The following is a 13,537-nucleotide window of genomic DNA, read 5'->3' on the forward strand; positions in this document are numbered from 1 at the left end:
TAATTGTTGATGTTGTAGTTGGTTGTGTTGTTTGTCAGTGGTTCGCGAGGTGCGCCCTCGGCTGAGTGGAGTCACATGCGGGAGCGGCTTCACGCCCTTGATTCGTCCCTTGTGGAACCCGCCACAAGAGGGGATATGCACATTAAGGAACTTGGGTTTGCGCTCGGTATTGATGAGCGAGGCTTAGGTGGGAACGGTTGCGGTCCCCCACTGGCGGTGTGGATTACTGGTTGCGGCGGTAATCTGGCAGGACTAGACTTTCAGACTAGTCAGGTGATTGGTGATATGACGCTGTTGGGTGATTGTATGTATTGTTGATATTGCTTTATCTTATATTGTGTAATAAATAACTTGCCCCGTTTAATTGTTTTAAAAACTGTGGTGATCCATTCGGGAATGGTGAGCAGTTATTGAGCATGTATGAGATGGATGCGCAAAGGGATAGCTGGGATTGAGTCACCACGTGTCACTTAGAGTATTCCGCTTTGTTGTTGAACTTTATATTTCATTTAGTTGATTTTGGTATTTGGAACAATTGTATTTCATTTGACAGTTTTGGTTTTGGTTATGTATTGCACTAAACTTATTTAATAAAGTACCTTCTCTTATGGTCCTTTTGATATACATCACCTCGGGTAACCGAGATGGTAGCACTTCCATGCATTAGATGGTCTTGGTAAGGCACTTTGGTGTATGGGGGTGTTACAGAGCAACCTCTATTTCGGTGTAGGACACTTACGTGACCCATATATGGGTGATGCCGGGATCTATTTTGGCAATGTCTGCCAAGGAGGTAAAAGTGAGACAGGAACATCTGCGGCGGCAAAGGGCGTGGACCTTGATGAGGTATGGGAGGAGGCGGCACGTAAGGGAATTGGAGGAGAAGAGGGAGATGATTAAGAGGAGGAGGACAAGGAGGAGGAGCAAGCTGAAGGAGGAAGCAAGACGGTGAAGAGTCATTTCGGGTGGGCAAAAAGGGTGCCAAGCATTGGCAAGAAGAGAAAGCCCTCCGAGTAGTGGCGACCTTATGATTCGGGACACTTTGAGACTTTTCTTTACCATTTAAACTCTGAACAATTTAACTCACGTGTTGTAAACAGGCTATAAGGCCAATACTAGTAGACTTTGTATGGTAGGATGGTGTGGTGATCACCATTTGGACTCCATTGCATGCATGCTCGACCATAAAAGAACCTGGAGGCTATTAATGGAGAAATTTTGAATAGGGAGTGACACTCGGCCGAGTGCCAGCTTCACTCGACCGATAGGTGGTCCACTCGAGCGATTGACCCCTTCACTCGATCGAGTAGGCCGAAAATAGACCCTAGAAACCTCCTGTAAAGACCCTCACTCGACCGAGTGACACCCTTACTTGAGCGAGCGACTTTCACTTGACCAAGTAACCCACAAATTCGACCGAGTACTACGGAATTTGACCATTTCTAGGAATTTTAGACCACCTATGACGTGTTTTACCTTGATTTTGGACTATACCGACCTCCTACGAGTCGAACGACCATAGGAACCCCACACGGTGGACTTTTATGAATTGTTTACATTTAATCTTGTCATTTGTCTGGGTAAGTATATGAGAATAGTCAAGTTACAAGTGATTATGTGATAATATAGAGTATATGAGGACATGTATGCATTCCGTAATAGTAATGGATAAGTAAACAATAACGACAAGTACATGTCACATGGCAAGTATTTAACGCTAGTACAAGCGGTAGTGGTTTGACACGATATGTGGATGATATGATGAGCATAAAGAGCGGTTGGGCCTAGTCATGAATGTTGGAATATGTGTCCTCCGACAATAATGCGATCACAATTGTCGATCATATTGATCGCATGTTTAAATCTCATTTTAAGAATACGTAAAGGATGATTCATTATATAGTCAACTGATCAACATTAATCGGTAACGATTGGCTTGCTAGAGTTTGACGTTACTGTCGTGGGACGGTGGTGTTCAGTTGATCCCTTAAGGTCACACCTAAAGGATGATGCCCTTATCTGTAAAGTTTATTAATTGTATGTCGATACAAACTGATCAATTCCTTAAAATTGAACAATTCATTTGTGAGAGAGAATATTGATATCTTATTATAATGGGATTAAATAAGATTTATTTTAGTAATTTAAATATTTTATTACTAAAATTGTTTATTGTTTGTGAAACAATAGAGATGAGTATGAATGGTTAATTATAATTACAAGATGTTGTAAATTATAATTAAATGACCCATTTTATTTATGTGATCAAGTATTACTAGTCAATTTGTTGTATGTAAATTAATTAATTCATAAAATTATATTTATGTGATAAATATGCATTAAATTAATTAATAACATGTATCATACTACATGTGACATATTGTGTGACAATTGACAAATTGACAAAATAAAATGGAGGTCCATTTTACTCATATGACCGAAAAAATGGAAGATAATAGTGGATTGTGGGTTGTATTATTTTATGTGATAAATAATATATTATTAAGGCTATTGTAGACTAGCCTTAAAAGCCTATACTACCTCTTACATACCTATTGACTTGAGAAGAACAAAAGGTAAATAAAAGACCATGCATTTGTCTTTCTTATGTCTCCTCCACCGGTTTTGTGCATATGTAGAGAGAATTTTATTCTCTTTAATTTGACTTGGATTCATACACATGCAAAAACTCTCTCTCTCTCTCTCTCTCTCACATATTCATATTTTTTCCTTCATCAAAACATGACATTTTGATGGAATTTGTTCATAGAGATTACTAAAATTATTAATGTAATATATGAGTGTTAGTAATCAATTTTAAGGTAAACTACTAAATTAATATCTAGCTAATATTATTTAGTGGGGATAAGGGATAATCTTGGGAGCAATCAAGAGGAGAATCTCTACTTTGGGATTTTGTAGGATCATCCTTATATTCATTGTAACTCAAGAACTAACAAGAAGGAGATCTTGTTGGTGCCCATAAGACCAAAATTTATAGTAAGGAAAACGATTTCTTTACTTATCTATTTTAGTTTGCATGCATAAGATTTGTATTTAATTTTATGTCTAAATTAAATCATCACATATATGAATATGTTAAAATATGAGATATAGATTTCTAACAAGCGGTATCAAGAACCTTTGGTTGTTTGCATGCAAATCGGTTAAGTTTTTCCAAGTTATACGATTAACATATAAAACTTGTAATTTTGTGTTATTATGATATATCACGAAATATACTATGCATGTTAAAGTTTCTGGTCCTAAAATGTTTTAGGATATTTTGGTTTAATTTATGGATTTTATTGTTCATTTTATATAATATTGGCATTAAAATGTGATTTTTATGATAAAAATGTCATTTTTGGACGAAAATTAGCTAAACTTCGAATTTTCCAGTGGTTTTTGGATATGTTTTCACATATATTAGTTTTAGATGATCTGTAAATTTTCAGATTTTTTGGAGTTTTTATGCTCAAAATATGGATTTTTCATGATAAAAATCGGATTTAGATGAAAAATAGGTTAATATAAGATAAATTTCAAATCAGAGAAATTTAGTGTGTTGTCACATGCAATTTTACAAGATGTTTGTAAAATAATAGGCTATATTGAAGTCTTTATGCATGATTTATGAATTTTTGATGAAAAATAGCATAAATAGTGACTTAATTAGTGAATAATTGCTAAAACATACTTCATGACTAAGGAAAAACGTCACATGTTGCATTTTATTATATTTTTCAGATCTAAAATTGAAAAGTTGATGAATATAATTTTTCTCATGTTTTTATGATTATAATTGATAAATCCGATAAACCGCAACATAGTTTTTCCGATAATTTTTAGAAATTTTAACCTAAGTTTTTTGAACATTATGAGTGTCATGGTATTTTTCCAGAATGTTCATAAGTTTAAATTTCAAATTTCAAATTTATTTGAAATTTTTTATGATTTATTTGAAGTTTATAGCATTTTATTGTAATTTTGGGTCCATTAATGAACAATTTTAAGAAATATGAGTTAATTATAGTCAAATAGTTAGTGGAGACTAATTTTGAGTCCTAAGTTGGTTAGGGTAATTAAATTGTGCATAAATATGAATTTATGTAATTTAATTGTGATTTTAAAAGGTTGAATCACGCAAATCCGTAAAAACCGTTTAATATACGATATTGGCTCCTTAAAGGCGATTTAGCATAAAATTGGGCATGTTCATACATATTATAATGCTGCATTTTATGTATGATTGTCATAATTTTATTTTATGTAATTTTTTAATTATGTAATTTTACTTAGTATGGCCTTAGTTTTTAATTGGTATTACTCGAAATGTATGGGAATATCGATTCGGTTGTAATTTTTTGTGATCTCGTATCACCATTTTGTAATTTAATAGATTTATTTTATTTTAATTACAAATGTATAATAGGAAATTATGTAATTTGTTATGTAATTTAATTATTTCGGAGTTCCTTGAAGACGGTGTCACTCAAGAAGGCAATACATAAAGACGGTATTACCTCGAGATGCATGCCAAAACCGAAGATCAAGGGACCAATGGAGTTGGTTTCCGAATATGTAATAGTTAATTAGATTTTCTATTTTAGGAAGGCCATACTAGGAATTTATTTATGCTTTGCATTTTATTTATATGTTGCATGCATCGCTAAATCGCCATAACTAAACATGCAGTTTTTAATCGAGTATATCGACCGTGTCAATTACAATTATCGTAGTTCACCGCTTTAGTTCACTTAAAACGTGATAGATAATAAATTGACATGACCTCTCGCTAAAATAAACAATTGAGACTTAGCCTTACCAAAAAGTAGAAACCATGAAAATCTATTTCGCGAGGGAGTGCACTCGGCCACCCCGGGGTACAAACCTTGTTACGTAGGGGAAGTGGGTGATAAATGTCTATGCACCGAATTTATGTTAATGAAGGGTATTTCGGCACGCCGTGCCCTAAGTTGATATGAGTTTGGATCATGGACACATTTATTCGAAATTTGGGTTGAACTCAACGAAAGTATTCACGACGATTTCCGGATGTGTTTCGGGCTAGAGATAAATATTAATGTAATTTTATCGACCAAGAGTTCTATAAGTAGAATCGATTAAAGAGTTAATCCACCGAGTTATATTAATAAAGGGTATTTCGGCACACCGTGCCCCAAATTAATATGAATTTGGATCTTGGAATCATTTATCATAGTTGGGTAGAGGTCACTATGTAATTTAAATGCTTTACTTGTTATTATATTTACAAGTATTATTATAACGATAAATGTTTTGGTTTTCATTATTCCGTTATCATTTTGTTCTATTTCTTTACCTCAAATCATATACGATATCATTTCGATTTTTGATTCAAATCTCCATTAGCACTTCGTAACTAAAGACAAATATGAATTTGCTTCTAAAACCTCAAATGAACCATTGCTAAGGATCTCTTGTAAGAGTATAGATTAAAGTTATTCATTATCAAACAGGTTTTTGATTCTTGACTAAACACATCTACTTACAATGGATTGTTTCTCACATGCTTAATTGAGTTAAGTACCTTGAAACGATAAATTGTTTTGGTAATTAGATTTGTTAGAAATCGTAATTGACCAAAATACCGCAACCACTTCAATGAATGTTTTAAGACTAAACAAACGAATGAAGAGTAGTCTTCATGAAATTAAATTTTGCTTCTCTAAGCAAAGACTCATTGAAATGAGTGGGAGCATTCTCTTAAACCGTTAAGAAAAAGGATAAGGTTCTAAGAAGTAAAATTAGAATGGAATTGATACAAGGTAATGTTAAAAGTAACGTTATTGAGAATAACAATACTAAACCTATCAATCCCGACCGATAAAGTTTCCATTGTCTTAATCGTTGACACTAGAAAGGAAACAACCCCAAATTATTGAAGAATCAACAAGTTAGTTGTGGGACATCTAATGGGACCTTCTTCTTTAAATGTTTATTTGATTAACATAATTTTTCCTAGTACTACTACGTCAATATTAGAAACCAGTGGTGGTTTTCATCATTGTACTTGATACATAGGATGATTAGAATATGACGACTAGCAACAATGATGTAGAGAGATAGAGTCATTGTGTACTCAATCTAGTTTTTGAGTTTAAAGTTGTACTTAATTGTGACTATTAAGTACATAAACTCTAAATAAGAATATAAACTTGTTAAGATACAAAGGGAGTTTCACTTTTGTGACCCTATACACCATGATTTGATGTATGGCTAGCCCATTATCAAGGTGATTATATTCTAAACAAAACTAGATTGATATATCATGAAGATGATGCAAGACTCAAATTGGTAAACTAAGATTAAACCTTAGATTCTGGAATGATGAACGCAAAGAGTTATCAAGTACTCTTGAAACCATTAGATCTTATGGTATATGCGTATCTTGTATTCAAAGCAAGATGTCTCGTGCCTTTTTGGTTAAAAAGGAGATCGAGGTTGTAAATCATTGATCCAAAATAGCTTGATCATTTTCTTTTACCAACGATTTAAGTTGACGCCAATGTGTTTGCTTAATAAGATAAATGGAGAAATCTTTAAAGGAGTTCAAAGAGTTCAAAATCACGATCTAGTCGTGATGGGATTATCAAAGTGAAGACTTTGATATAAACCAAATGAAATGTGATATAGTATCACAAGTTAATCTCTCTTAACACACATTATGGAATAATGAGTGGTTGGATAAAAAAAAAATCAAACGCTATTCGATATGGTTTGGACTTCAATCAAATTACTTTGAGTTACTTGATCCTTTTGGGGAATTTATCATTTTGTCTAAATTATTTTTCCACTAAATCTAAAACGAATCATATGAGATATGAAATGGTAGGGTACCATGTTTGTAAGTTTTAAAAAGAAACAAATGCTCTTTTTCCCTTATTACAACCACGAGTATACCGGGTTTGTGGCTCGTGAAGCTGTCTTTCCAAAATACAAGTTTATTTCTAGAAGACAGAGTGGGAGAAATTATTAAAGAGCCACAAAGAATGTTATGTCGCAAGAAACTGGTCTTTCTTGGCTACATGAGACGTTTTGTGAAAGACGTTGTTTCTTCAAAACCTAGGACGTTAAAATCATCACTAGTTGAAGATGATGAATTAGTGTTACTTTTAGAAAGTAAATAGATTGTAACTTACAAAGAAATCGTTTGATTCAAGTTGATTACTTCTAGAAAGTAATGGACATATGACTTACATGAGAATGTTTAAGTCACAACTCAATACAAGGCTTATAGCCAGGAAAATCCGAAATAAAAGGCTTGATTAGTGTCAAAGGGTTTTGCACTAATAAAGAGAGATTTCAAAGCTTGATTGGTTTCAAAGGGTTTTGCACTAGTTGAAATGCTTAAGTCTATTTGGATCTTCTTAGGGATTGTGTTTCATTATGATGATTTACATATAGCAAATGAATCTAAAACCCACTTCTTCAATTAGAAGGAATGTATTCAATACATGTCTTGAGTTTTGTAGATTCTTGCAATCCTAAGATAATGTGAAACTTAAGAGAGAGTCTTAAGTAGGACATCAATGAGTTGGAATCAATGTTTTGATCATGTTATAAAACTTTTCTCGATAAGTCGAGAAGTTGTGTTTATACATGGAGTTTAGTGGGAGTTACGAAAATTTTAATTAGTCTTATATGTGGATGACATATTAATCATTGCGAATGATTTAAGACTTTGGAGAAATATAGTACATCTTTAATATCCGGATTTATGGAGATAAATTTACAGGATATTAATGTTAAATAAGAAGTCTTATGTTGATAAGATTCATGACTAGTTCAATAAAGTTGAACATATTTGATTGATTCCATTTGCTTCCGCTGCCAAATCAATTAAATAGGAAATGATGTATAACACTTCATATACTTTGAGTATGATGAATTGTTTCAAATCGAATTTAAGTAATAGTTACCAAGTAAGCCATAAAGATTACCGATATGTGCTTGTAGAAGCATTAAGGAAGTAAAACAAAGTGTTTTTGATGCAATTTTGTGTAAGAGTGTTACACAAATGACAATTGACAATTGAGATTGCGCATGGTTTCAGACAAAACCATAATCAAAACACATTAGGATGGTTAAGATACCATTGTGGCTATGTTATTTAAGAAATAGATTTTCTAGAATCGTTTTAGGCAATAAAGAACAATGAGAAATATTTACAACGGAAATTGAGTACACTTGCAATCATGAGATGTGCAAGAAGGATGGGTCTCGCACACTGTGAAAACAGTGGGAGCTATTCTAATGCTAGAGGGCCTATGTCTTGATTGGATCTCGACACGTACTCAGAAAGTTTTGTAATTCAAATGTATACATTACAAAGGAAAACGAGTATGTAGTAAGGTTGAGTAAGTTACAAGAAGTTGATAAAACCTACTAACCAAAGCCTTGTCATAGGCTTAACATGATGAGTCATGGCATTTCAATTAAATTGAGATGAACAACTACATTTAAGATCAAACTGGATTATAGAATATGAAGTAGTAATCAGGCATTAACTATTCATACGTGATAATCGCATTTATTGATCGAGTTTTACTCTAAAACTCTTTTATTATACTTTGTTACATCAAAACGGATTGTAGAGACAATATTGAACCCCGTTAAAGTGAACACGGATTAACATAGTATTCGCCCGTAGTCAATTATATGAGGTGACGTCTCGAAGTGACTAGAGTGTGATGCGATTGATGGCAAGTTCAAGTGCCATAGAGTCATGTGAGATGACTAGTCGATCACATAGGCAGACTGTTAGGAACACTTTGTCGGGCAGTGACCGCTTATAGAGTTCTGGCAAATTTATATAGCCTGGTCGTGTCGAGAGCTACTATAGTATTCTAATGAGTCGATTCTTTGACTAAAGACTGTTCGCCTAAGATGGCACAGTTTCATATTAGCTTTGATTTATGTTACTACGACCTTTGTAAATGGGGTCAAATGGGCATATTTTGGGTTATGATGGCTGTGGCTAGTCGAAGGGAATAAGTGCGATAGGAATTTTCCACCCCCTTGTCAGGGTTAAAACCATATCTCAGGGCCACTCGAGGAGTAATGAACTGGAAATGCGTTGTAATACCCGCCCTTTTAGGGACCCCTTGACCAGCGTTGACTGACCTTGGGAGCAAGAATGGTTCTTAGAAGTGCGTGCCAAAGCTATCTTGGGGTACGTGTCTTGTGTGGTACTCGATAGAGTAGAGGCTACTCGATCGAGTAGCGTAGGTACTCGATCGAGTAGGGGTTACTCGATCGAGTGCGTGTGGTACTCGATCGAGTATCGAGCTTTCAGCGAGGGTTTTTAATCGCGTTTTGTTAAATCCGCAAGTCATTTCTGCCTCATTCCTTCTATCCTCTAGTAGCCCCTTTCCCTTCCCTTCACCATAAAACCTCCATGGAAGCCCTTTGAAGGTCCTTGTGCCTTAGGAGAGCGTAGCTTGAGTCGGGTAGTGGTCTTTTGCCGGGTTTCCCTTTATAGGTATGTCATCATCATCATCAGTACCTTTGTCTTTACAGTTAGGGTTTGCTTGATAGTAATAGGTGATTGTGTTGTGCTTATAGGCTTTGCTTGGTTGCTGGACATGTCATATGTTGGCATGGATTGGTTGCAGTTGCTTAAAGGTAGGTTCGCCTACTTAGTTTCTGTAGATGGTCTAGTGTGTCGGTTGTTGTGGTTGTATTGCGGTTGTTGTGTCTTATTGATAGATTCAGACAGTTGTTGATATGGTGATTGTGATTGTTTGTCTATGGTTCTCGAGATGCGTTCTCGGCTGAGTGGAGTCACTTGCGGAAGTGGCTTCACGCCCTAGTTTCGCCCTTCGTGGAACCCGCCACGGAAGGGGATGTGCACATTAATGGGACAGGGTTATCCCTCGGTATGATGAGCGGGGATTTGGTGGGTACGGCTGCGGTCCCCCATCGGCGGGGTCTGGTCCAAAGGGACAAATTTATGACGAGATTGATCGGTGTGGGTGTGCTTGTGTGTGGCTGATCGTGTTACATTGAGTTGTCGATTGTTGTTGGCTTTGTTGTGTTTTATCTCGATCGACCTTGGGTGGTTGTCTTGTTTGTTTATGTGTCTACCGTGATCCCTTATGGTGAGCAAATTGCTTAGCGGTGTTGATATCGTTGATAGCTGGAGTCCGGGCAGGGATGAGTCTCCACGAGATTGATAGTTATAGCAAGTAGACTTTGAGTTGTATCTTTTATATCATCAGTTGGTTTTAAATCAGTTGTAACATAACATAATAGTTCTTTTATCGGCATTTGATTATTACTGTCCTCAGGCAACCGAGATGGTAATGCCTTTATATGCTAAGGAAGGCCTAGTTAAGGCTCCTCTGGATATGGGGGTGTTACAAAGTGGTATCAGAGCGACGATTTTGGAACCTGTAACAAAAGAAAATAATGAACGTAGTGAGTCTAATAAAATGAACCTGGTGTATGTGTAATGGGAGCCCCAACCGATGCTAGATTTTGGGTGAGTAGGCGCCCTCATTTCAAAATCTTGGCCCCATGACACTTAAGCCAGTCACATGGTGTGGGAAGGTGGAGTCCGTGTGTATATGTATGATGTGTATGTTAATAGTGTCAGAGTTATCTGAGGTCGAGTCTTTGCTAACATAGAGATGGGTATAATGGTTGCATTTGGATAATGCTTAGTGAAGTTTTGGCTTGATTAACGAGCTTGTATGATGATTCCGGGATCCGTGACAAAAGTTTATTTGATAGAAATGCGTGAAATGTGAAAGTGTATGCCGTGATATGAAAGTGATTATGTTGGAGTTTGCTTCTAGTGGTTGGTAATGGTAATACTATGCGAGTTTATAAGTCCTACGGTGGCCATAGTGTAATAGTTATAAGAATTGTTGAGTTATATTATGAAATATGGCATGTAGTAATGTGTATATGCCTTGTTTATTGAAATTTTTCCGATGCGTGACAAACGATTTATGTAAGATGATTTGCTTATGATTGAATTTGCAACATGATAGATCAATTTGTTGTGAAGAGTATGCATTTCCATGATATGTGAAAGAAGGAATTAATGTTAATTATATGATTCATGTCGAGAAGGACTCGAGCTTAGTAGTAATGTGTTAGAACGAGTTTTAAGTATGATAAGAGTACGTGATTAAACTCATGAGTGACTCGGTAGCAGGTAAACCGAGTTGAGTAATTTGTTGTAGCATAGTATGGCGTGAGCCTTAATTGTTGAGACGATATGGTAATGCGTGAGTAAGTGTGATGACTAGTGGCGAATTCCGAACTCAGTTTGGAATCGACATGTGGTATTGTTTTGCAGGAATCTTCGATTTATCTCGTATTTCGACCGAGTACTTAACTATACTTGACCGAGTGCGAGTGCGTACTAGACCGAGTAGACCTCACTCGATCTAGTTAGGAAGCTATGACGTCGAGATGTGAAAGAATTTCTGCAGATACTCGACGAAATAGATCCTACTCGATCGAGTAGGGTGGTACTCGATCGAGTACCCAAGGCACTCGATCGAGTAGGTTACTGTACAGTGATTCTTACGGGTTTCTTAAAACCCCTATTCTTTCCTTATTCCTCTCATTTCTCCTTCCTATTTAGAACCCTAATTCTAAAATTCCTCTCAAAAGCTTCCTCATCTCGTGTGTTAGTGGTGATTCTTGGGGTTATTTTCTCTGTTTGATTTCGTTTCTTTACTTTACTACTTAATCAAGGTATGCTTTTCTTCCTAATTTACATGATTTATTGATTTGAATGTGTTCGAATAGTGATACAATCTGAAATTTTTGATTCACATGGATAGATTATTGCTTTTAATTGTTGTAATATGATTTACATGCTTCCCTTGTATGAATGTTGGTGATTAATTGCTGTAAAATAAGCTAGAAATTGCCAATATTAAAACCGAAATTTCTAGGGTTTACAAAAATCGAAATTGAATTTTGATTGTTTTACATTGATTTGATGATGAAATTGAGTATTATACATTGTTTATATCATGTTGAAGAATGAATTATGATGATTTACACCTTAAAAAGTTGCCTTAAAACTCCGTCTAAAAAGTGCCCCAAATGGAAATTCGTTATTTATATCTGAAAATTGGGGTTGTATATGACTGTTTAAGTAAAGATTGAACTTCAATATGATAGCAGTGGTGTTAATTCATGAAGAATATGCCAAAATATTTTCAGCTGTAGAGACCGTCTGACAAGTTTAACTGAGTTATTTGTTTCTAATATTGAAGATGATGATAATATGTCCTAAGATGCTTTTCCATGAGTTAGTACGAATGCCTCACATGTTATTAGGAGTGTGTATGGAGTAACCTTAGAATCATGCTAGGATGTTAGAAGATGTTGAGCATGTGTATTCACCATGATAATTTCTTCTTTACAACTATGGTTTATGAGTAGCTGCAAACTGAGTTTATACATCAAATTGGGGAAACTGTTGGTGAATATGTGTGCCTAGCTGAGTATTCAAAGTATGAATTATGTGCTTCACATGTCGAACTGGTTGATGAGTTGGAGTACTTAGCTGAGTATATAAAATCCAAATTACATGAAGTATATGCTTTACATGTTTATGCAAGTTTGTTTAAAATTATATGCTGAAACAGATGCCGAGACCGAACGTAGGGACCCGTCAGAGTAAACGGGGGAGGGTTACACAACCTGAGATGGGGGAAGGGAGTGGACCCGTGGTACCCGCAGATTCGGAGTACCCTTCATTGTGTTTGTAGACTTCAAACAGAGAGAGCGTTTTGTAGTTTTGCAAAAACGCAAAATGAGGCCGACGAGGTGTATAGATACTACACTTTTGGAGGAGTTGGGAATAGAGACGGATGTCCGTCACATATTCGAGACTTTGAGTTTTACGAGGTTGTATAGGCTAAGGAAACACTCCTACCCTTTTCTCACCTTGGAGTTTATGAGCTCCTTTATCTATGACCCAGCTGCCCAGGCCATTGAGTTTCGGTTGATGAACACTAGTTTCTTGCTTTCTATGGACCAATTTGCTTCTCACCTTGGGTTGGCCAAGCCTCCCAAGGACTCTATCACTGATATCCCTGCTGAGTGCGGTGTCTGCCGCCTAATGCCTTGTCTGACCGGGAAACCAGCTCCTACCTCAAGTAACATGCTGATTAATGATGTTCAGCATGTCACATTGAGGATCTTTCTTGGTTCCCTCTCGAACCTCCTTTATGATCGACCGGATATCAGTAAGCTGAACAACCATGAGGTGTTACTTCTGATGTCTTACTTGAACCTGGAGCGGGCCAGGAAAGTGGTCTTTAATGCTCCTTCCATCGTCTGTGCTGCCCTTGACTTGATGGCCACCGCCTCTTCCCGGTACTTGAGTTGTGGCGCTATCGCCACTCGGTTAGCTGAAAAGCTAACCTCCTTTGAGGCTTCTCCGGAGTATGTGCCTCTGGCTACCCTAGTGCTTACTATGGACCGTGACTATTACCTCGACCTGAAGTGGTTGAGAACT

Source organism: Silene latifolia, chromosome Y (assembly GCF_048544455.1).
Source record: "Silene latifolia isolate original U9 population chromosome Y, ASM4854445v1, whole genome shotgun sequence".
Taxonomy (NCBI): Eukaryota; Viridiplantae; Streptophyta; class Magnoliopsida; order Caryophyllales; family Caryophyllaceae; genus Silene; species Silene latifolia.